Below are 21458 nucleotides of genomic sequence, written 5' to 3'. Positions count from 1 at the left end.
ACTTTTCATCCATTACCATACTTCTCCAAGGTTTTAAATCTTTGCCCATAAGTGTAGAATAATCTCATTATTATTCTAATTTATATTTTTTTAACTATTAGAGCATGGATTAGTTTACCGTGTCTGCTGTAACAAATTACCACAAACTGGGTAGCTTAAAACAACAACAGAATGCGAATTTCCTGACAGTCTACTAGTTAGGACTCCATCCTTCTACTGCAAGGGGCCTGGATTCGATCCCTGGTCATGGAACTAAGATCCTATCCAGCATGCCATACAGTGAGACCAAAATAAATAAATGGAAAAAAGCAAAAAAAAAAAAAAAAAAAAAAAAACCTAAAAAATTCTCTCAGTTCTGGAGGACAAAATTTCAAAAATTAGCATTGTGAGGGTAAATCAATGTGCCAGCAGGGCTGCATACTCTGCAGAGGCTCTAGGAGACAATCTGTTTCTTGCTTCTCCCAGCTTCTGGTGACTGTTAGCATTCCTTGGCTTGTGGCCACGATATCCCAATTTTCAAGGCTAAGACTTCGAGTCTTTCTCTGCTCAGCCTTTGCTCTGTATGTGTATGTGTGTCAAATCTCCCTCTGCCCACTGTTTACAACAGCCAGGGCATGGAAACAACCTAGATGTCCACCGGCAGACGAATGGATAAGAAAGCTGTGGTACATATACACAATGGAGTATTACTCCATTAAAAAGAATACATTTGAGTCAGTTCTAATGAGGTGGATGAAATTGGAGCCTATTATACAGAGTGAATTAAGTCAGAAAGAAAAACACCAATACAGTATGTTAATGCATATATATAGAATTTAGAAAGATGGCAACAATGACCCTATATACAAGATAGCAAAAGAGACACAGATGTAAAGAACAAACTTTTGGACTCTGTGGGAGAAGGCAAGAGTGAGATGATTTGAGAGAATAGCATTGAAACACATATATTATCATATGTGAAATAGACCGCCAGTCCAAGTTCAATGCATGAAACAGGGTGCTCAAGACTGGTGCACTGGGATGACCCTGAGGGATGGGATGGGGAGAGAGGTGGGAACAGGGTTCAGGATGGGAACACATGTACACCCATGGCTGATTCATGTGAATGTATGGCAAAAATCACCACAATATTGTAATTAGCTTCCAATTAAAGTTTTTAAAAAAATCTCCCTCTGCCTTCCTCTTATAAGGATACATCTGATTGCATTTAAGGCCAACCTGTATTATCCAGGAAAATCTTTACATTCCCTAATTCTTAATCACATCTGTAAAGACTTATATACAGTAATATTCACAGGTTCCAGGGATTGAGATGCAAATATTTTGGGGTGGAATATTTTTTACAGCTTGCTACAGAGTACATGATTTCATGTTTACTGATCTTTGGTATTTCATTTCCTGTGAACTGCTAATTTATGTTTTTTCTACCAGCAAATTTAGTCATTTATGTTTTTCTGCTTTCATTGTAAAAATAAAATATAACCCATAGAAAAAAAAGATATATATTTCCCACCACTACAGAATATTTTTGTGTCATCATGAGTCTTTCCCTTTGTCACCACTTGAATTTCTTGTCATTATAAAAAAAGAAGAAAAAAACTTCACCATCTATGACTAGTAAAATCTTCATAAAATAGTCAGTTTGTGATTTATTTTCTTGAGATATTATATTTCTAAAAAGTTATTTTAATAAGAGAAGTAATGTGATGAAATTGCATTTATCTATGGTGATGGACAGGGAGGCCTGGCGTGCTGCGATTCATGGGGTTGCAAAGAGTTGGACATGACTGAGCGACTGATCTGATCTGATCTGATTAGTTTCTAGACTGCTGAACCAATACCATCTTTGCATAACTTAGCTTACCCTATATTTTGCAGGTAAGAAACCCCATAAATATAATCTCTAAATTTTATTCTTTCCACTGAAAGGTTTCCTTCTTGCTGCATGAATGCAGTAAGGTTTTTATTAAACTGGACTTACACATTTTGATATCTGGTAGAAGTCATCCTCTAACATTATTCTTTTTCATAAAAGTCCGTTACTCTCAACTAGTAATATTTCTAGAAAAATTTCAGAATAATATTATGGCAAAAACAAAATAAAAACCTTATAGTACTTTTCCTTGGATTGAATTACATTAGTGGATTTCTGTTTGGGAAATGGAATTCCTCACAATGCTAATTTCCTGTCCTAAATCAAAGTGTGTTATTATTAAAGGATTTTTATTAAAAATCTTATTAAAGGATTTAATGTGTCTTAAGAAACTTTAATGCTTTATTCATATAGGTCTTAAACATTTCTCGCCATATTTATTATAAGCATTTAATTTTAAGTAGTTACTGTGTTTGTTCTTGGATAAAGGAAAGTTACTGGCAGTCATTTACTAACTGCATAATCAACACCCTTACTGAATTCTTTTTGGTTTTCAGATTCTTTTGGGTCTTCAAAGTATACAATAATAAAATCTGGAAAAGATAACATGTCCTCCTTCTTCCCCAAATTTATAGCTCTATTTTCTTACTCTCTTATCTAATTAAATAGGTTAGGGGTGACAGTAAGATGTAAAATCAGTTCAGTCGCTCAGTCATGTCCGACTCTTTGCAACCCCATGAATTGCAGCACCCTAGGCCTCCCTGTCCATCACCAACACCTGGAGTTCACTCAAACTCACGTCCATTGAGTCTGTGATGCCATCTAGCCATCTCATCCTCTGTCATCCCCTTCTCCTCCTGCCCCCAATCCCTCCCAGCATCAGGGTCTTTTCCAATGAGTCAACTCTTCACATGAGGTGGCCAAAGTACTGGAGTTTCAGCTTTAGCATCATTCCTTCCAAAGAACACCCAGGGCTGATCTCCTTTAGAATGGACTGGTTGGATCTCCTTGCAGTCCAAGGGACTCTCAAGAGTCTTCTCCAACACCACAGTTCAAAACCATCAATTCTTCAGCACTCAGCTTTCTTCACAGTCCAACTCTCACATTCATACATGACCACTGGAAAAACCATAGCCTTGACTAGACGGGCCTTTGTTGGCAAAGTAATGTCTCTGCTTTTGAATATGCTATCTAGGTTGGTCATAACTTTCCTTCCAAGGAGTAAGCATCTTTTAATTTCATGGCTGTGAGCACCATCTGCAGTGATTTTGGAGCCCAAAAAAATAAAGTCTGACACTGTTTCCACTGTTTCCCCATCTATCTGCCATGAAGTGATGGGACTGGATGCCATGATCTTAGTTTTCTGAATGTTGAGCTTTAAGCCAACTTTTTCACTCTCCTCTTTCACTTTCATCAAAAGGCTTTTGAGTTCCTCTTCACTTTCTGCCATAAGGGTGGTGTCATCTGCACATCTGAGGTTATTATTTCTCCTGGCAATCTTGATTCCAGCTTGTGCTTCTTCCAGCCCAGCGTTTCTCATGATGTACTCTGCATAGACGTTAAATAAGCAGGGTGACAATATACAGCCTTGACGTACTCCTTTTCCTATTTGGAATCAGTCTGTTGTTCCATGTCCAGTTCTAACTGTTGCTTCCTGACCTGCATATAGGTTTCTCAAGAGGCATATCAGGTGGTCTGGTATTCCCATCTCTTTCAGAATTTTCCACAGTTTATTGTGATCCACACAGTCAAAGGCTTTGGCATAGTCAATAAAGCAGAAATAGATGTTTTTCAATAATGACTGGTAATTGGCTTTATCTTACTCTTGACTATAACAGATATCCCCTAAAGATTCACCATTAAATATGATTCTGATTTTAAATATACACATACAGAACATATTTTACATTAATACACACACATAGATACACACCAGTTAGTATAATGGAATGAAACCCAAAACATACTACAGCATCTACCCAACAGACTTTGACCTCTATCAGTGAGCACCGAGCAACCAGTCAAATTGTACACTACCTAGTATGCCTTACCAGCATATGTGTGCTGGCTACATATGAGCTCTAGGGATACATGCTACACACGGTTAAGAAACAGTTAACTTTTTATCAGACATGGGTATATATTAAATTTTATAATTATTTTAGCATTCGACACAATGAATATTTTTCATGTATTCTTATATTATTTGCAATATTAATTACAAATGAGTATTTGTAATATTGAGTATTTGTTATATTAATATGAAAAACTCTACTCACTAGGAAAAATAATCATGATATACTGATAAGGTATAACTGGTGATATTGTCTTCAGCAATTTGCTTCAATATGAATTAAAATTTTCTTTGGGGACTCTCTTTGCTTTTCTCCTAGTAAAATTCCAATCCATTTTTTAAAAATAATTTCACTTATTAAATTTTGGGGGGGATATGTTGGGTCTTCTTTGCTGCATGGACCTCTCTCTGGCTGTGGCCAGTGAGGCATGTCCTCTAGTTGTGGTGCACAGGCTTCTCATTGCAGTGGATTCTCTTGTTGCAGAGCATGAGCTCTAGGAATGCAGGCTTTAGTAGTTGTGGCTCTGGGGCTCTAGAGAACAGGGTGAATAGTTGTGGCGCACAGGCTTAGCTGCTCCGGGGCATGTGGGATCTTCGTGGATCAGGGATCGAACTTGTGTCTTCTGTATTGGCAGGTGGATTATTTACCACTGAGCCACCACAGAGGCTACCAATCCAATTTTTGAAGTGTTAGGATGTTCTTTTTCTCTGTGGTGCCCTCAAATCATTAAAATAGCAAGGTAGTTAATTTTTATTTTTGACAATTAAATAGAGGTCACCTGTAATATTCTCAGAATATTTCAAATAATAGAAACCCCAGTGAAAATCAGCTTACATTACTAATACAAAGGAAACATTTTCTCTGGTTCTTCAATAATCCAAAGATAAAGCTCAGGGGCAGCTTGATCTAGAGCTTAGGCTGGTTTCCTCTGTAGTGTATTTCTTCCCTTGTTTTCAAACTATGGCTTCCACCAGCTCCAAACGTGGCACATTGCTCATTTGTATCTCACAGCAAAGAAATTCTTTTCAAGTAGATCTCATTAAAGAAGAGAATAGAATTCCTAGAATGTATGCATTTCATTTGCTTTGTCTCTTTTGTATATCTACTCAGTATCAGTGGCAAATACCAAGAAATAGCACCATCTGTGGGGCTGGTGATGGGGTAGGGGCAATCTCACTCAAAATGCCTGGCTAAGAATTGGCAGTTGAATTTCCTATAAAATAATTCTCAAGGAAATGGAGGAAGAATGGAAAAGACAAAGAGTAAATATCTATTAATGTTACATAGAAAGTATACATGTACATACACACATAACTATAATATGAATTTGTTATGAGTATATTGGGGCTTTCCTGGTGGCTTTGATGGTAAAGAATCTGCCTGTAATATGGTCATATAAAATCCACTGAACACCAAATTCATGTTCATCAAATTGATAAGGATGAGCTCCTGAGCAAACTGCAGGAACGATAGATCTTAGATTATTCAGGTACCTAATGTGTACAGCAAAAACAATGCAATATTATTCAGTAGCTTATCAGGCTCTTCAGCCCATTCATATGTCCTCTTTCCCTAAAGCGTTGCCCTAGTAACTCTCCAATCGAAGTAGTTTTCTGCAGAGTTCTCCAAATAGTACCTCCATAATTGTTTAGTCATTGCTGGGAGAGCAAGAAATAATCTATCTCAAATTTGGTTTGCTTCTGATTCTAACAGTTTGGAGATGAAAATCTTTCTAGTAAAAACAGCCAAAAGTGTCAAATACAGTATAACAGCAATCATGTGCAATACTATGGAGAGATGATACATATAAACCAATTTCCTTTAATTATCCCAGGGAAGGATAGATTGATTAAATCTAGTCTTTGTAAAATAAACTGTGCATGTTACAATTTAAAGGTAACTAATTACCAGATTAGAACTGAAAAAATACCTTGCAAAGCAATAAAAGAAAAACAAACACGAAAACAATCCAATAGAAAGATAGAAAGGAACATGGGTTTATGCAAGTCTAGTGGTTAGGAAACTTGGTTTACACTCTGAAATATAAAAGGTATTAAATTTCAAGTTGTATATGATTGGACATAATTTCTATTTCCAGCCTCTATTTTTCATTGGGGCTGAAATTTAATCTCAGTACATCAAGTGTGTCCGTATGTCCACCAGTTTTCTTAGATTAGCAACTAAATTCTAGAGTGGGTGAATGCATGAGGTGAAGAGGTGATATGGACCTCCACTGTTAATGTCAAAGTGTCCCACCACCCAAATCAAGAATTAAGTAGCCTGGAACTTAGCACACAGTGAAATTTAGCTATTGACTTCCGAGGCAAGAGGGAAAATTCCACTAGTCACCTCTTTAGCAACTCCTGTGGTGAGTGTGATGACAGTGGTTTGCACAGTGCTGTGTTTCGTGGAGGAGAATTCAAGCAGTGTTAGCTTGGCATGACCTTTTGAAGGGTGGGTAAAGCAAAAATAGGGGCATTGTTACTATTTATGTGCATAGATTGTTCAAAGACTTGAGACATTGATCTCAGATTTCTACTTTATTATTAATAAACATATTTTACATGGTAGGTGCATATAATGGTTTTAATGTTTAAAGTACTTTCACCATGTATTTCAAGATACATTATAATATGTAAAAGAATCAGTCTATGGAGTTAGATAATCATATCTGAATACCCTTGCACTAGTACTAATTATGCAACTCTGGGAACACACTTGTGTGTGCCTGTTCTCCCTGTAAAATAGAGTCAAAATACATACTATGTCAGTCCATTCCAAGAAGTCGTTAGCATCAAAGGCTTTAGTATGTAAGGATCTCTTTAGGGGACAAGTTAATGAGAGGCAATGGAGAGCAAGTTAGAGGATGTTAGGAGAGCTGTCAGATCATAACACAGAGCTGTCAGATCATAACACACTCTGACATCAAGAGAAGGAGAGACAGGATGATGGCAGCATCCTAGATCACCAAGCAGTTTAAAGAATGTTTAGGAAGGCCTTCAGAAAGTCTTCAAGTCAAAGTCTCTGATCAGAGGAGTTTCTCTTTTTCCAGGAGCAAGCCTGCTTAGTACTCGTCCTGTACCCACCACTGGCTGGCAGCAGTCCCTACCAAGCATAACCTAGGAGAAAAAGAGCCAATGGCTGCAGAGCGCAGTGGCTGGAGCCCTTTAGTTCACTCAGCCATTCTGCCTCTCTACAAAGTGGAGTCTCACAATATCACATCAACCCTATAGGTTTACTGTAAAATTAGAAATAATCTAGGTAAATTGCCTAAGAAAATGTGCTTGACATATAATACATACTCAATAAAAAACAGCTATTGTCACATGTCATTTTCAAACTCTTTATTGTAACTGTGATGTTCGTAAGATATGCATTCTTTCATTTTCGCAAAACTTCTTTCTATTAGATATTTGTATTAGCTTGCTGAGGCTGCCATTATAAAGTACCACAGACTGAATGACTTAAACCACAGAAGTTTGTTTTCTCAGTTCTGAAAGCTCAAAGTCTTAGACCAAGTGACAGCAGAGTTGGTTTTTTTCTGAGGCCTATCTCCTTGGCTTGTATTATGGATGGCCATCTTTTCCTGTGTCTTCACGTGGTTTTCCCTCTGTATGTATGCCTGTGTCCAGATTTCTTTCTTTTAAAGATACCAGTTATGCTGGACTTGGGTTCACCCTAATGACCACATTTTAACTTAATAATCTCTAAGACCAAATCTCCAAATGCAGTCCCATATGGGATATCAGAAGTTAGAATTTCAACATACGAATTTGGGGGTGGGGGTGCACAATTCAGCCATAACAGGGTAGTTAGCCATAATTACAGATAAGAAAACCTGAGATTAGAGGTGTCAAATAAGATGCTGTGATTACACTTGTAATGAAAAGCAGAACTGGGATCTCTGTATTTCCAAGTAAAGTCCATTCTCTTTCTATGAAAGTGTGTTATGCACCTGACCCTTGTATGTACTGGCTTCCCTGGTGGCTCAGACGGTAAAGCGTCTGCCTGCAATGCAGGAGACCTGGGTTTGATTCCTGGGTTGGAAAGATCCCCTGGAGAAGGAAATGGCAATCCACTCCAGCACTCTTGCCTGGAAAATCCCATGGACGGAGGAGCTTAACAAGCTACAGTCCATGGGGTCGCAAAGAGTCAGACATGACTGAGCGACTTCACTTCACTTCACTTGTATGTACTGGGCTCTTCAGGGAGAGGGAAAAAGAGAAGGTGACTCACCCTACTGGATGTGGACTCAACATCCACAAAGAGAAGCCCTTGAATCAAGTTATACACATATTTGGGCTAGAGATTCACAGTCAAGGGTGATTTTGCCCCCCTGAGGAATATTTAGCTTCTTCTGGTTAGTTTTTGCTTGCCACAGCTGAAGGTGTTCTGCTGGCCTCTAGTGTGTAGATGTCAGGAATACTGCTAAATATTGTGCCAATGCAAGGGAAAGCCTCTTACAACCATGAATGATCTGGCCCCTAACATCAACAGTGTTGAGACTGAGAAGCCCTACTTCAGAGTAAGGCAATTTGGTCATTAAATCAGGACTAAAGGGATGGGGGATTATACAGGCCTCTTTTGAAACTGTTGGTTCTGTCCTGACCATTCCCCAGCATGATACACATTTCTTTTCCCAGACCAGCCTGGCTGGTATAGCCATGGTGGCAGCCAGGCAAAAATGGGATCTACATGGTTCAAACTTAATTCTGGTTTTATACACATGTCCCATGCCTCTTACACCTGATCTTCCTAGATGAAAAGTTTGGGTGAGAGTAGGGAATGAGCAGAAAAAGGGGCAAGTCATCAGAAAGCAGCACTCAGGTATTGCAGAGGTGGAGGAAGAGTAACAACCCAGCACCCAAGATTGCACAGAGGGAGGGGCATTGATGAGCCCTGTAGTTAAAAAGTGCCTCTGGAGACTTCCTCCCCACAGAAAACATCCTGGTACAGTTCTCTCAAACTCTAGCAGGCACCTTCATTCTAACTGACTGCTGGGTCTGCCATCCCCAGCTAGGCAGCTCTGAGCACCTCCCCCTTAACCCTCCTGAGAGACCTGTCAGGAGATGCAGGGCATGATCATACATACCCCTCTGGACATCTTCCTGCTCCTAATCACAGTCATCCCATGCTGGTGGCATGGACAAACAAGAAAACTGGATTGACTGCACTCAGAAAACTTTCAAAAGCAAGGACTATGCTGTTTTTATAACATGAACTGGGAACTTTAAGGCTGATCTACTAGCATTCTCAACCTGTGTTCCCTGATCCGTGTTGTGTCGAAACCAGCTGGACAAGCAGGGTTTTCGAAAGCACTATACGGTGAGAGAATGAGAAACGAGATGCAAGAATTCAGAGAAAAGTGAGGATCAGGGGACCAACACACCTCCAGGCGAAGGTGCTGAAACTGAATCCAAGCCAGCTTTATTATACTTTCAGCCGTGAATGAAAGAATATGCAGGGAGTAAAACTATAACTCATGTGGCCTTCAGGGGCAAAGAACAAAATGATCATTAACCATTAAGTAATTAGGAAACAGTAATCAATAACAAATTAGTAACTAAGACTAATATTCTTATGTATAGATTTTCCACCAGATACGTAAAACATGTGACTCTGAGACGCCAGTTGAGAAACAGTCTGGGGTTGGTTTTCCGACCCCAGGATCATATCTTGTTTTCAAGATTACGAACTGTTCCCTCCAGTCTTGTTTCAAGAGTCTCATACCTTATAGCATCCAGTTTATCAATAATTATAAATTTCTTTTGTGGCCCTTGCCAGGGCCTGCTTTTCTTTTATTCTTCCTGTCTCTTACATCTCCCCCTTTTTGATTTTGTAAGTGATGAGAAATGGTGAGGAATGTTAGTTGTTGTTGGCTTTGTTGCCTCTTGATCATTTTTTTCTAGACTATATAGAAACACAGACGCATAATTAATAGTACTCGCATAACTAGAGCAATTTTGTATCTAAATGTCTTGATCTGTTTTAAAGGATTAAGAGAAGAAAGATTATCAGTAACAGTATCAAGAAAATCTGATTCAGAAATCACATCAAGATGTTTATTAAAAGCTTTTAATATATATTGTTGTAGATCTTGAATATCTACAGAAATATTACTTTAATAGGTGTTGATTAACTTTATCTCAATTAAATTGTGTCTTATTGTATTTGAAAGCCATTATACAAAAGGAAGTATAGTTCTAATCGCATCTTAGTCTCACTTGTTTTTGTAAACTGACTAATTGATCTTTTACAGATTGTTGAAGGTCGGCCACTTGGGAGGCCAATTTTTCATCAATTTTTTGTTGAGTGGTTCAAAGGACATTGGCATCTTTATGCCATTTTTGTACAAAATGAACTGTTTGTTCAGATTTATGAAGAGCCATTTCAGCTACGACTGCCATAGTGGTAATTGCAATAATGTCTAAGATGGCAGCAATTAGTAATCTCAGAAAACGTTTAACACGTTTAAGATTTTTTAATATTTTTTTTACTAATATATAATGTAGGGCTTTCTTGTCAAGGTCATTGTAAATCAACTGGAACCCATATGTCAGTTTTGGTTTTAAGAATGTAAATATGGGGGGTGGGGGGAAGATAATTAGTCACAGCTTAGAAGAGTGCTGAATGCTTTCTCTAAGCCATGCCTGCTGCAGAAAAGAAACATCCCAGGGGCTGGGAGTGTGGAGAACCCAATCTTAATTCCTGGGCTAAATGCTGGTGGTTTGAATGTTTTGAAGCCAGGCCTTTTGCTTCTAGCCTAGGCATATTTTTCTACTTTGTGATTTAATCTTGGCTGAAGAGGAAATAAAAACAGAACAGGAGGTGGTAGAGGGCATGGATAATTCTACCTGCTCCAAAGATCCGGGCTTCACAGAGAGAACAGCCCAGAAAAGAAAGTTCCCCAGCCCTCCTCATTCCTCCAATGGCCACTCGCCACAGGACACATCCACAAGTCTCATTAAAAAGAAAAAGAAACCCGGCTTACTGAAAAATAATAATAAGGAGCAGCCAGAACTAAGACATGGTCCATTTTACTATATGAAGCAGCCACTCACCACAGACCCTGTTGATGTTGTACCGCAGGACAGATGAAATGATTTCTACTGCTGGGTTTGTCACTGGGAAGGCCAAGTCCTTTGCTGTGAGCTCTGTCCCGGGGTTTATCACGCTAAGTGTCTGAGACTGACATCAGAACCAGAGGGGGACTGATTTTGTCCTGAATGTGAGAAGATCACAGTAGCAGAATGCATCGAGACTCAGAGTAAAGCCATGGCGATGCTCATCATCGAAGAGTTATCATACCTGCTCAAGTTCACCATTCAGAAAATGAAACAGCCAGGGGCAGATGCATTTCAGAAGCCTGTCCCATTGGAGCAACATCCTGACTATGTAGAATATATCTTCCACCCCATGGACCTTTGTACATTGGAAAAGAATGCTAAAAAGAAAATGTATGGCTGCACAGAAGCCTTCCTGGCTGATGCAAAATGGATTTTGCACAACTGCATCATTTATAATGGGGGAAATCACAAAATGACACAAATTGCAAAAGTAGTCATCAAAATCTGTGAGCATGAGATGAATGAAATTGAAGTTTGTCCAGAGTGTTATCTAGCTGCCTGCCAAAAACGAGATAACTGGTTTTGTGAGCCTTGTAGCAATCCGCATCCTTTGGTTTGGGCAAAACTGAAGGGGTTTCCATTCTGGCCTGCAAAAGCTCTGAGGGATAAAGATGGGCAGGTGGATGCCCGTTTCTCTGGACAACATGTTAGAGCCTAGGTTCCAATAAATAATTGTTACCTCATGTCTAAAGAAATTCCTTTTTCTGTGAAAAAGACTAAAAGCATCTTCAACAGTGCAATGCAAGAGATGGAGATTTATGTGGAGAACATCTGCCAGAAGTTCGGGGTTTTTAATTACTCTCCATTCAGGACACCCTACACACCCAAGAGCCAGTACCGAATGCTGCTTGACCCCTCCTACCCCAGCGCAGGTGCCGCCAAGATGGACAAATAGGAGAAGGTCAAGCTCAGGTTTGACATGACAGCGTCGCCCAAGATCCTGATGAGCAAGCTGACGCTGAGCGGGGGCGCAGGCCGCAGGATCTCCTTGTCCGACATGCCACACTCCCCCATGAGTACAAACTCCTCCATGCAGACGGGCTCCGACGTGGAGCAGGACGCGAAGGCCACGTCCAGCCACTTCAGTGCCAGTGAACTTCCTGGACAAGAGCACAGCTTCACCAGCCTCCACCAAGACAAGACAAGCGGGGAGTTTATCCGGCAGCCCCAAACCATTCTCTGGCCAAGTATCGCCAGTCACCATGAAAACGGACAAGACATCCACCACGGGAAGCATCCTGAATCTTAACCTGAATCGAAGCAAGGCCGAGATGGACCTGAAGGAACTGAGTGAGTCTGTCCAGCAGCAGTCTGCTCCTGTTCCTCTCATCTCCCCCAAACGACAGATTCGCGGCAGATTCCACCTAAATCTCAACGAGACAATACAGAGTTGCAAAGCACAATTAGGCATAAATGAAATCTCAGAAGATGTTTATAGGCTGTAGAGCACAGCGATTAGGAGGATTCTGAGAAGTCAGATAGTAGCAGTAGTGACTTTATCAGTGATGAGGAACAGAGGTCCAAGAACGAGCCAGAAGATGCCAAAGACAAAGAGGGGGCTCGGATGGACAAAGAGCCATCTGCTGTAAAAAAAAAAAAAAAAAAAAAAAGCTCAAATTGCCGAACCCAGTGGAGATGAAAGAGGAGCTCAAAGTCAGCACATCACCAGCCAGCGAGAAAGCGGACCCAAGCTCAGTCAAGGAGAAGACTAGCCCCAGCCTGAGAAGGACTTTTCAGACAAAGCAAAACCCTCGCCTCATCCCACAAAGGATAAGCTGAAGGGAAAAGATGAGACGGGTTCCCCAACGGTGCATTTGGGCCTGGACTCCGATTCAGAGAGCGAACTTGTCATAGATTTAGGAGAAGACCATTCTGGGCGGGAGGATCAAAAAAATAAGAGGGAACCCAAAGAACCATCTCCCAAGCAGGGAGATCCATGACAGCGGGCAGCCAGTCTCCCCCCAAAACGCTGGTCCTCACCTGCTCATCCTTCCAAACTCCCACGGCTGGGATCATGGCCACCACCAGCACCACGTCCACGGTCACGGCCCCCGCCGCCACCACCATGGGAAGCCTGGTGAAAAAGCAGAGGCCGCTTTTACTGAAGGAGACTGCTCCGGCCATGCAGCAGGTCGTGTGGAACTCATCAACTGTCTAGCAGAAAGAGATCACGCAGAGCCCATCCACCTCCACCATCACCCTGGTGACCAGCACCCAGTCATCGCCTCTGGTCACCAGCTCAGGGACCACAAGCACCCTAGCATCTTCGGTCAGCACAGACCTGCCCATCACTACCGCTTCAGCTGATGTCGCTGCAGACATCGCCAAGTACACTAGCAAAATGATGGATGCAATAAAAGGCACGATGATGGAAATATATAACGATCTTTCTGAGAACACTACTGGAAGCACAATAGCTGAGATCCGCAGGCTGAGGACTGAGATAGAGAAATTCCAGTGGCTGCACCAGCAGGAGCTCTCGAAATGAAACACTACTTGGAACTGAACATGGCAGAGATGTGGCAGAGCCTAGAGCAGGAGCGGGACCGGCTCATTGCCGAGGTGAAGAAGCAACTGGAACTGGAGAAGCAGCAGGTGGTGGATGAGACCAAGAAGAAGCAGTGGTGTGCCAACTGCAAGAAGGAGGCCATCTTCTACTGCTGCTGGAACACCAGCTACTGTGACTACCCCTGCCAGCAGGCCCACTGGCTCGAGCACATGAAATCTTGCACTCAGCCAGCTACCGCCCCTCAGCAGGAAGCAGACCCTGAGGTGAACACAGAAACACTAAGTAATCCCAGGGTGCCTCCTCCAGTACTCAGGCAGCTCCCCTGGAAAGCAGCGCCTTGAAAGAGAAGGAGACGCCAGCTGAGAAAAGCAAGGACAGTGGCTCGACCTTCGACCTCTCTGGCTCCAGGGAGACCCCCTCCTCCATTCTCTTAGGCTCCAACCAAGGCTCTGTTAGCAACAGGTGCAACAAACAATCTGCCTCTGCCCCAACCACCACAGACCACCAGCCGGACCCCAACTACCCAGCCCAGAAGTACCATTCCTGGAGCAGTAAATTCAGTTGCTGGAGCGGCAGTGAGGAGAAGCGAGGGTCGGCCTGCTCTGAGCACAACGCCGGTACCAGTTCGAAGAGCCTCATCCCGAAAGAGTCCCGCCTGGATATACCTTCTGGGACTAGGGACATGCTGGGACACAGGCCGCCCGCCCCATGGAGAAAAACAACCCAGACACCAGGGAAACCGGAAACCTCAAAGAAACGTGAGACTGGAAGACCGCCACCCTCAGCCTGGAGAATGCCAGCCATTCAGACTCGGCCTCTGCACCCGGCACGGAGGGCCGCCCACACTACGTCACTTCCCAAAATAGCCTTGACTGAGGACTGTTCTACCCACGTGAAACCTTTGCTTTAGATGTAAATAGTGTACAATTTGTGGATGTCATCGAGCCTAGAGTACTTCCCCTTTTTATATTTGTATTAACTTTAACTTATAAAAAAAGAGAGAAAAAAAAAAAAACAAAAATAATAAAAAACAGAAAACACACCCAACAACAAAAAGAATGTTTGGATGCTGGAGAAAGGATGGTCATCCAGCCCATCTTTTACAGGGGTGTGGAGAGGGCAGGGGCCTCGCTTTGGGGCGCACAGCTTCTCCTCCTCTGATGCCCCATGAGCTGTTTCCATTTGTATGTCTGTACACAGCATATTGGGATCAGGAATTTCCCCAGAATTCGGTGCTCCTGTGGACACATCACATGCACCCATTGGCCCCTTTCAAATACTACGTCATCATATTACAAAAGGCAAGCTCTCTGGACCAGAAGGACACACGGAGGAGCTCATTAATTTTATGTGATTTCCATGATGACTGTACTCCTATAAAAGGGAAAAAAGAAGAGGAAAAAAACAAACAAACAAAAACACATCCTTGTTTACAGATTAACTAGAAATAAGCCCCGCTCAGCTCAGTTTGCAGAAGAGAGGACCATAGAAAGCGTTGGAGTCAGAAGCTCTGAAACAGAGAGTTTTTCTTTGCTTTGTGGTTCCTTTAAAGACACTCACACCTGCTTGGTAAGAGATGGCCATGCTTCACGAAGTGAGAAGTCAAAGGCGAGACGCACGCGGAGAGGACATTTGAGTCTGAGATGAAGCATGTATGTAATATTTATATGATGAAATTTTACATTTTTATGCCAGCATGAAACAAAGACAGTTTGAAGGGAAGCAGGACACTGCTGTGCTGTTACACTACGTTGTGTAAAACAAGAAGCATTGAACAAAGCAAAAAGGTGATGTATGTATATGAGAAAAATTAATTGTATGATATCATTCCAGTACATTCTGTTGTACATTTTAGTCTCATTTCTTTTCTCTTCATTGTTGATAAGAGGATGCGAACTGTACAGTTTCCAGCCAGTTACCCATATTAGAAAAGAAATAAAAAAGAGAGTCCTAGAAGAAAACAGGAAAGAACATTTGTAGATTGCAGTTTAAAAAAAAAACAAAAAACTAGCCTAGCTGGCCTTATTTGTGAAGCATAATTGCTTTCAGCATATGGAAGTATTTTTTCACATTTTCTTTGTATAAAATTTGTATTAAACTTAAATATCTTTTTAGATGATGATGTTTCTTTGTGACTGAGCCAGTCGTGGTATGCTGTTCCCCCACCCCTTAATTTTTTCAGATTCTTCACCTTTTTTTAATTAAACTGTTTTGGAAAAATGAAAAAAAATGTAAATATTCTGTCAACTTTTATCAAAAGGAATGATATTATTTATACATGTATAAAATGAACAGTTAATACATTTTACTAATCCCAAATTGGGATCATATTTTGCTAGTCTGATCATAAAAACAAAAGGAATTTTTATGTAAGTCTGAATAGTGTGGGTAGAGGTTTTTTTGTAAAAGTAAAGGTAGTTTTTGGGTCATTTAAAATATATTCAGTATATCGTCCTTTTTAAGAAATTAGTTTTTTTTAATGTCATGAGTATTTTCTATAATTTATCATGAATAGGATAATGATCTCGACGAGGCAAAGGGGGAGCTAATCCTACCCCCATGTCATATGAGGGGTTGACTACCATAAGTACTAATTGTCTTTTCATTATATACCCATGGGGAAGACACTTTAAATTCTTTAAGTTTAGGGGTTCTGCAGGGTCCCCGATCAATAAGAGTCTTTTGTAACGTTTAATAATAAGTGACCTTCTGATCCTTTATATAATTTTCATCTTAACCAGTTTTTAATACCATGGCTAATTTCAGCAACACAATCAGGAAGGTCAGGTGGATTCATCATGTTGGAAGTTTTTTCTTTTTTTTTTTTTAAAAGTAAGGGCAGTTAACAGAAAGAGGGAAGTCTTATCTTCATTTGACTTTTTGACAACTGACAGCCACTTTTTATATCTTGTTTTAAGACATATACTTTCAAAACCAATACAAATAGGAGTGGCATCAGAGCCAATAGTATAATTTATCAACTACTTTTTTTTTTACAGTCTATTTTAATGTCTTAATTTTTTACATTGGTGACATCTCATATCTGTCTTTTTATTAGCCTTAGACAATGTTTGAGCCAGAAGTTGTATTTTATATGGTTCTGACCCAATATCTTGGCAAACTTTAAGATAGTCTTTTAGACGGGCACCCTGTGTTTTGAGAGGCTGAATCGCCTTTTTACATTTTGAGTTAGCATTGTCATAAGCAAGAACTAGACTGATTCATTTAAATTTTCATGTAGCCTGGCAATAAAATCTACATAAGGTTTTCCATTTGATTGCATAATTTGAGTAAATGAAATTCTCAGGCTTTTAAACATATTATCTTCACTTGAGTGAGTAATTGATCATCAAATTGTAACTGAGCTTGAATGTCAAAATGTGCCCCACTACCCATTAACTGATCAAGTGTTATATCAACTGGCCGGTTGGCTGTCGCATTTTTGTGAGCTTATTTATTTGTTCTATCTTGCTACCAGGTCCTAAATTATAAAAATTTTGAGGTGGATAGGCATGTTCTGGCTATCATTTCCCAATGATAAGGAATTAACCGTTCAGCTTGTGAAAGTCTCTGAATTAGTCTCATGGTATAAGGAGAATTAGTTTCGTATTGGGTACATGTCTGTTTTATCTCCTTTATGGTTTTAAATGGTATGGCATTATAATCACAATGTAGTCCTCCTTGTGGAAATTGAGGATCTGGTGGGATTTGAGTTACAGCCACAGGGAGAACTAAAGCGTCTTTGTCCCCCTGCAGTTGTGCCCTATGAACTCCCTTTTATAAAGGCGTCATTTTATTAGGCACAGTTATCTGTGGTTTAAAAGCAAATCCATCATCCCAAGGGGTTTCAGGATTGAAAGGAGGGGGCTCGACCAAAGGTGCAGTTGGTTGAGAGAGAAAGATCTGTTCTTGACTTCTATCATTCTTTTGGCTCTTATTTTTCATTTTTATTGATTTTTTTTCTCATCACCTATGTTATCATATAAATTCATTTTCTCCATTTGTTTTTGTATTTGTTCTACAGAATCTCCTGAATCCAAGGTTTTGGATTATAGCGGTCCTAAAGCTGTTAGTAAGATTTCCTACTGACCATATAGACAAAGGAATCTTTTAGCCGCGTTGGTAGGCACGGCACAGGCAACGCATAACTTTTTGCCATTTTTCATGTCTCAAAGTCCCTTTATCTGAATCTAGCCAGTAGCAATATTTTTCAATGGCAGAAAACAATTTTTAAAAGAGGAGTGAGAAATCTCAACCCCCGAACTTTTTAACAAAGTTTTTAACACTTGCATATAGTCTCTATGTTTATAAGGATTTTGTCCATTGTTACCCTGATTGACAAATCTGCAGGGGTGTACTTACCAAGTACTTTTCTCATCCGCAGAGCTGGCCGGATTTCTCTGCGTTCTCTGCCACTAGGAGCTAGCCTCGGAGGCCGGATTCACTTTTGGGTCTCTGTTCCGGAGCCACTTGTTGAAACCAGATAGACAAGCAGGGTTTCCGAAAGCCCCATACGGCGAGAGAATGAGAAACGAGACGCAAGAATTCAGAGAAAAGCGAAGATCAGAGGACCAACATCGCTCCAAGGTGAAGGTGCTGAAACTGAATCCAAGCCAGCTTTATTATACTTTCAGCCATGAATGAAAAAATATGCAGGGAGTTAAACTATAACTCATGTGGCTTTCAGGGGCAAAGAACAAAATGATCATTAACCATTAAGTAATTAGCAAACAGTAATCAATAACAAATTAGTAACTAAGACTGATATTTTTATCTATAGATTTTCCACCAGATACGTAAAACATGTGACTCTGAGACGCCAGTTGAGAAACAGTCTGGGGTTGGTTTTCCGACCCCAGGATCATATTTTGTTTTCAAGATTATGAACTGTTCCCTCTGGACTTGTTCCAAGAGTCTCATGCCTTATAGCATCCAGTTTATCAATAATTATAAATTTCTTTTGTGGCCCTTGCCGGGCCCTGCTTTTCTTTTATTCTTCCTGTCTCCTACAGTGTTGGGACTACCTGATAGGTCTGCCAGTTGTAAAGACTTTCTTTCCAGGGGTTCCATTTGTGCTCTTGAAATTATACTTACTAGGTGGGAACCAGGCACTAACATGCCCCTCTCCTGCACCTTCGGGTGGTAAGCTTTCAGCATCCTGGATCCTCCAACACATCAAAGAGGCAAACACATCCATAAAAGGCCCCCAGCTTTGCCTGTTATCTCAACTGCTTTAGGGCAAGGACATCTGGGTTCTTATCTAGGGACCCATTCTAGTTACTGCAGTGCTTCCTGGGATGGGACAAAGGGGGACAGGGTCAGTGACTCACCACAAACCTTCAGTGCCCTCCCACCTTCCCTCCTTTTCTAATTTAAGTCCCACCCTTCATTCCTGACATCTCCCACTCCTTTGTTAACACCTCAGACATCATTCCACTAGAGTGTCTTCATTGCTTATTTCAGTTGTGTCTTAGTAAGGCAGGATACATATACATAGACTTGTCTGCTAACCAGAAATGAACTCATTAGATTTTAATGCATCATAGAATATAGATTATTGATTTATGGGCATAACTTCTGATGTAACTACTTATACCTGGCTTTATCCTCCCCCTTCTTAGAAATGATTATACTGCTCCTGATGATGATAACGAGTTTTGAAAGTTATTTATTGAGTACTAAATATTTTCTGGGTAATTTATGTATAGTTTCTAATTTTTAAGGCAAATTGGAGAAATTGTGGTTGAAAGAAAAAACAAGTAAATTGTCTAAGGTCCCAGAACTAGTAAGCATCAGAATCTGCATTGTCATCAAGGGCTGTTTAAATATAAAGCTTTTGCTTTATCTGTTATATCACCCCATTTTGTTGGTGAGTTTAGAAAGTCACTATGCCATAAAAATGACTGGAAGTCATATATCTAAAGTCAAAACCTTGACAAATTCAGGGCACCTCTTCAAAAATGCTCACCTGAATTTCGTTTTAAGTACAAGGCCATTCCACACTGTTTCTTCTTTTTATAAACAATCTACTTCAGGGGCCTATTAAAATTGCTTCTAAAAAACTTAAAGATGAAAGTAAACATTTTTGACATGGTACCTCTCACACAAACTATCTATAGAGACTGAACATTTTGGTCAATTTTTCACTCAGTGTGCAGACAGTAAGGATTGCTCTTCTGTGTTTTGTTGCCCTCTTAAATGTTCCCTTAATAGTAGGTTTTACCATCTGATGGGCAATTTGCCTTTGCACCATTTTTCTTGTCATGTTGTTTCCCTAACATTAAGTTGCTGAGACTAGAAAAGGGTTCACAGAGGTTACACAGAGAGAATGCCTGTCTTTTTTTCTTTTCTTCTTTTCCCCTTGTTTTTATTTTTACTTTTTATTAACCTCCCATTATGGCCAGCTGAAGGGAAGAGAATAAGCAGAGAAAGCAGCAAAGAATTGTTATTCTCTGTCTGGTTGTAAATATCTGTTCTGCTAAGGAAATGGAACTTCTCCCACCAAAATAGAGTTAAGGATATTTTTTCAAACAAAAGCTTGTGCATGCATGCAAATGTGTGTACTATGGAGAACATTCCCATGACAGTCTAGTGGGAAGGAAAACACGAAATGCTCTTCAAACAAACTTCCTTTTTTGACATGCACTCACAATCTGAATCATCCCATTACAACATTTAAATAGCTTGGCTTGAGAGATGTGAAAATGAAGTTTCCCTATTGTGTCACATTCTCAGTCATGTCAGATTATATCTTCTGATGTCATGTCCATACTTCAGCAGCTTTTATATATGATGATTAAATCAGTATTTGTTATTTTAGGAATACCCTCTTTTTGTAACTAACAACAATCTCTCAGTTTTGAATAAGATGCATCCCCTGTTGGCACTTTAAAATGGTCTCTTTTGTTTTTGGAATTACAGGGTCACTTTTTAATTCCTGAATTGTATAGTTCAGCATAAATATCAGCAAATGGTATAAAACAAGTACAGTGGTATTTTTAATACAAGATAAATATCTGTCTTCTGGAAAACTATACTTCATATCTACAAAGACAGATCATCTTGTACAAACAATGGTCATAATAAAAATTAACTCTAAAATCTTGAAATAGGAGAAATGGCTTCAAGCAATTCCAGGGAAATTGGACCCAGTTTACACCCCACTCTAAAAAAAAAAAAAAAAACCTCTTTGTTACATCTTACTGTTAGAAATTCACTTGCAATCACTTCTTTAATAAAGCACCTTTCATGTTACACCCATTCATTTACAGAAAAAACTTCAAGTATTGTGTGTGTAATCTAACACTTAAGTAACTTTTTCTTAAAAAACTGTGCAAAATGGTTTCTAGATATTAAGTGCCACATCATTCAGCACTATTTTTTGGTATGTTAGTCTTTGTAAGTTACACTTTAAAAGTTACCAGGGGTTGGGAGTCTGCCTTGCAATGCACAGACACCGGTTTGATCCCTCATCCAGGAAGATTCCACATACCTCAGAGCAGCTAAGCCCATGAGCCACAACTACAGAGCCTGCAGGCCCCAGAGCCCGTGCTCTGTAACAAGAGGCCACCGCAGTGAGAAGCCTGTGCACTGCAGCCTCTGCTTACTTCAACAAGAGAAAGCAAGTGCAGTGACAACGACCCAGAGCAGTCAACAAATATAAATAAATACTCTTTTTAAAAAAGTTACTTACTGCTCTGAAGACAGACACAAGTTTATTCATGAATCAGGAAATGACCTACCAAGTATCTTTCACAATTTAGGCAGCTGAAAGCATTTGTTTTTTCTAACCAATCCCAAGGTCTTTTAGAATACTACTGGACCAATTCTTTGCATCCCATCTAACCAGACAAAAAATTATAGTAACAACTGAA

The 21458-nt window shown here is 40.1% G+C and overlaps 1 pseudogene; it reads left to right on the top strand.

Moving 5' to 3' along the window:
• The first annotated feature begins 10488 nt into the window (after positions 1-10488).
• On the top strand, positions 10489-14503 carry LOC133243548 (MYND-type zinc finger-containing chromatin reader ZMYND8-like; annotated as a pseudogene).
• The last annotated feature ends 6955 nt before the right edge of the window (positions 14504-21458 follow it).

This window comes from Bos javanicus, chromosome X, assembly GCF_032452875.1.
Source record: "Bos javanicus breed banteng chromosome X, ARS-OSU_banteng_1.0, whole genome shotgun sequence".
In the NCBI taxonomy this organism is placed as follows: domain Eukaryota; kingdom Metazoa; phylum Chordata; class Mammalia; order Artiodactyla; family Bovidae; genus Bos; species Bos javanicus.
Note: the sequence above shows the minus strand (reverse complement) of the source record. Positions and strands in the feature narration are given on the sequence as shown.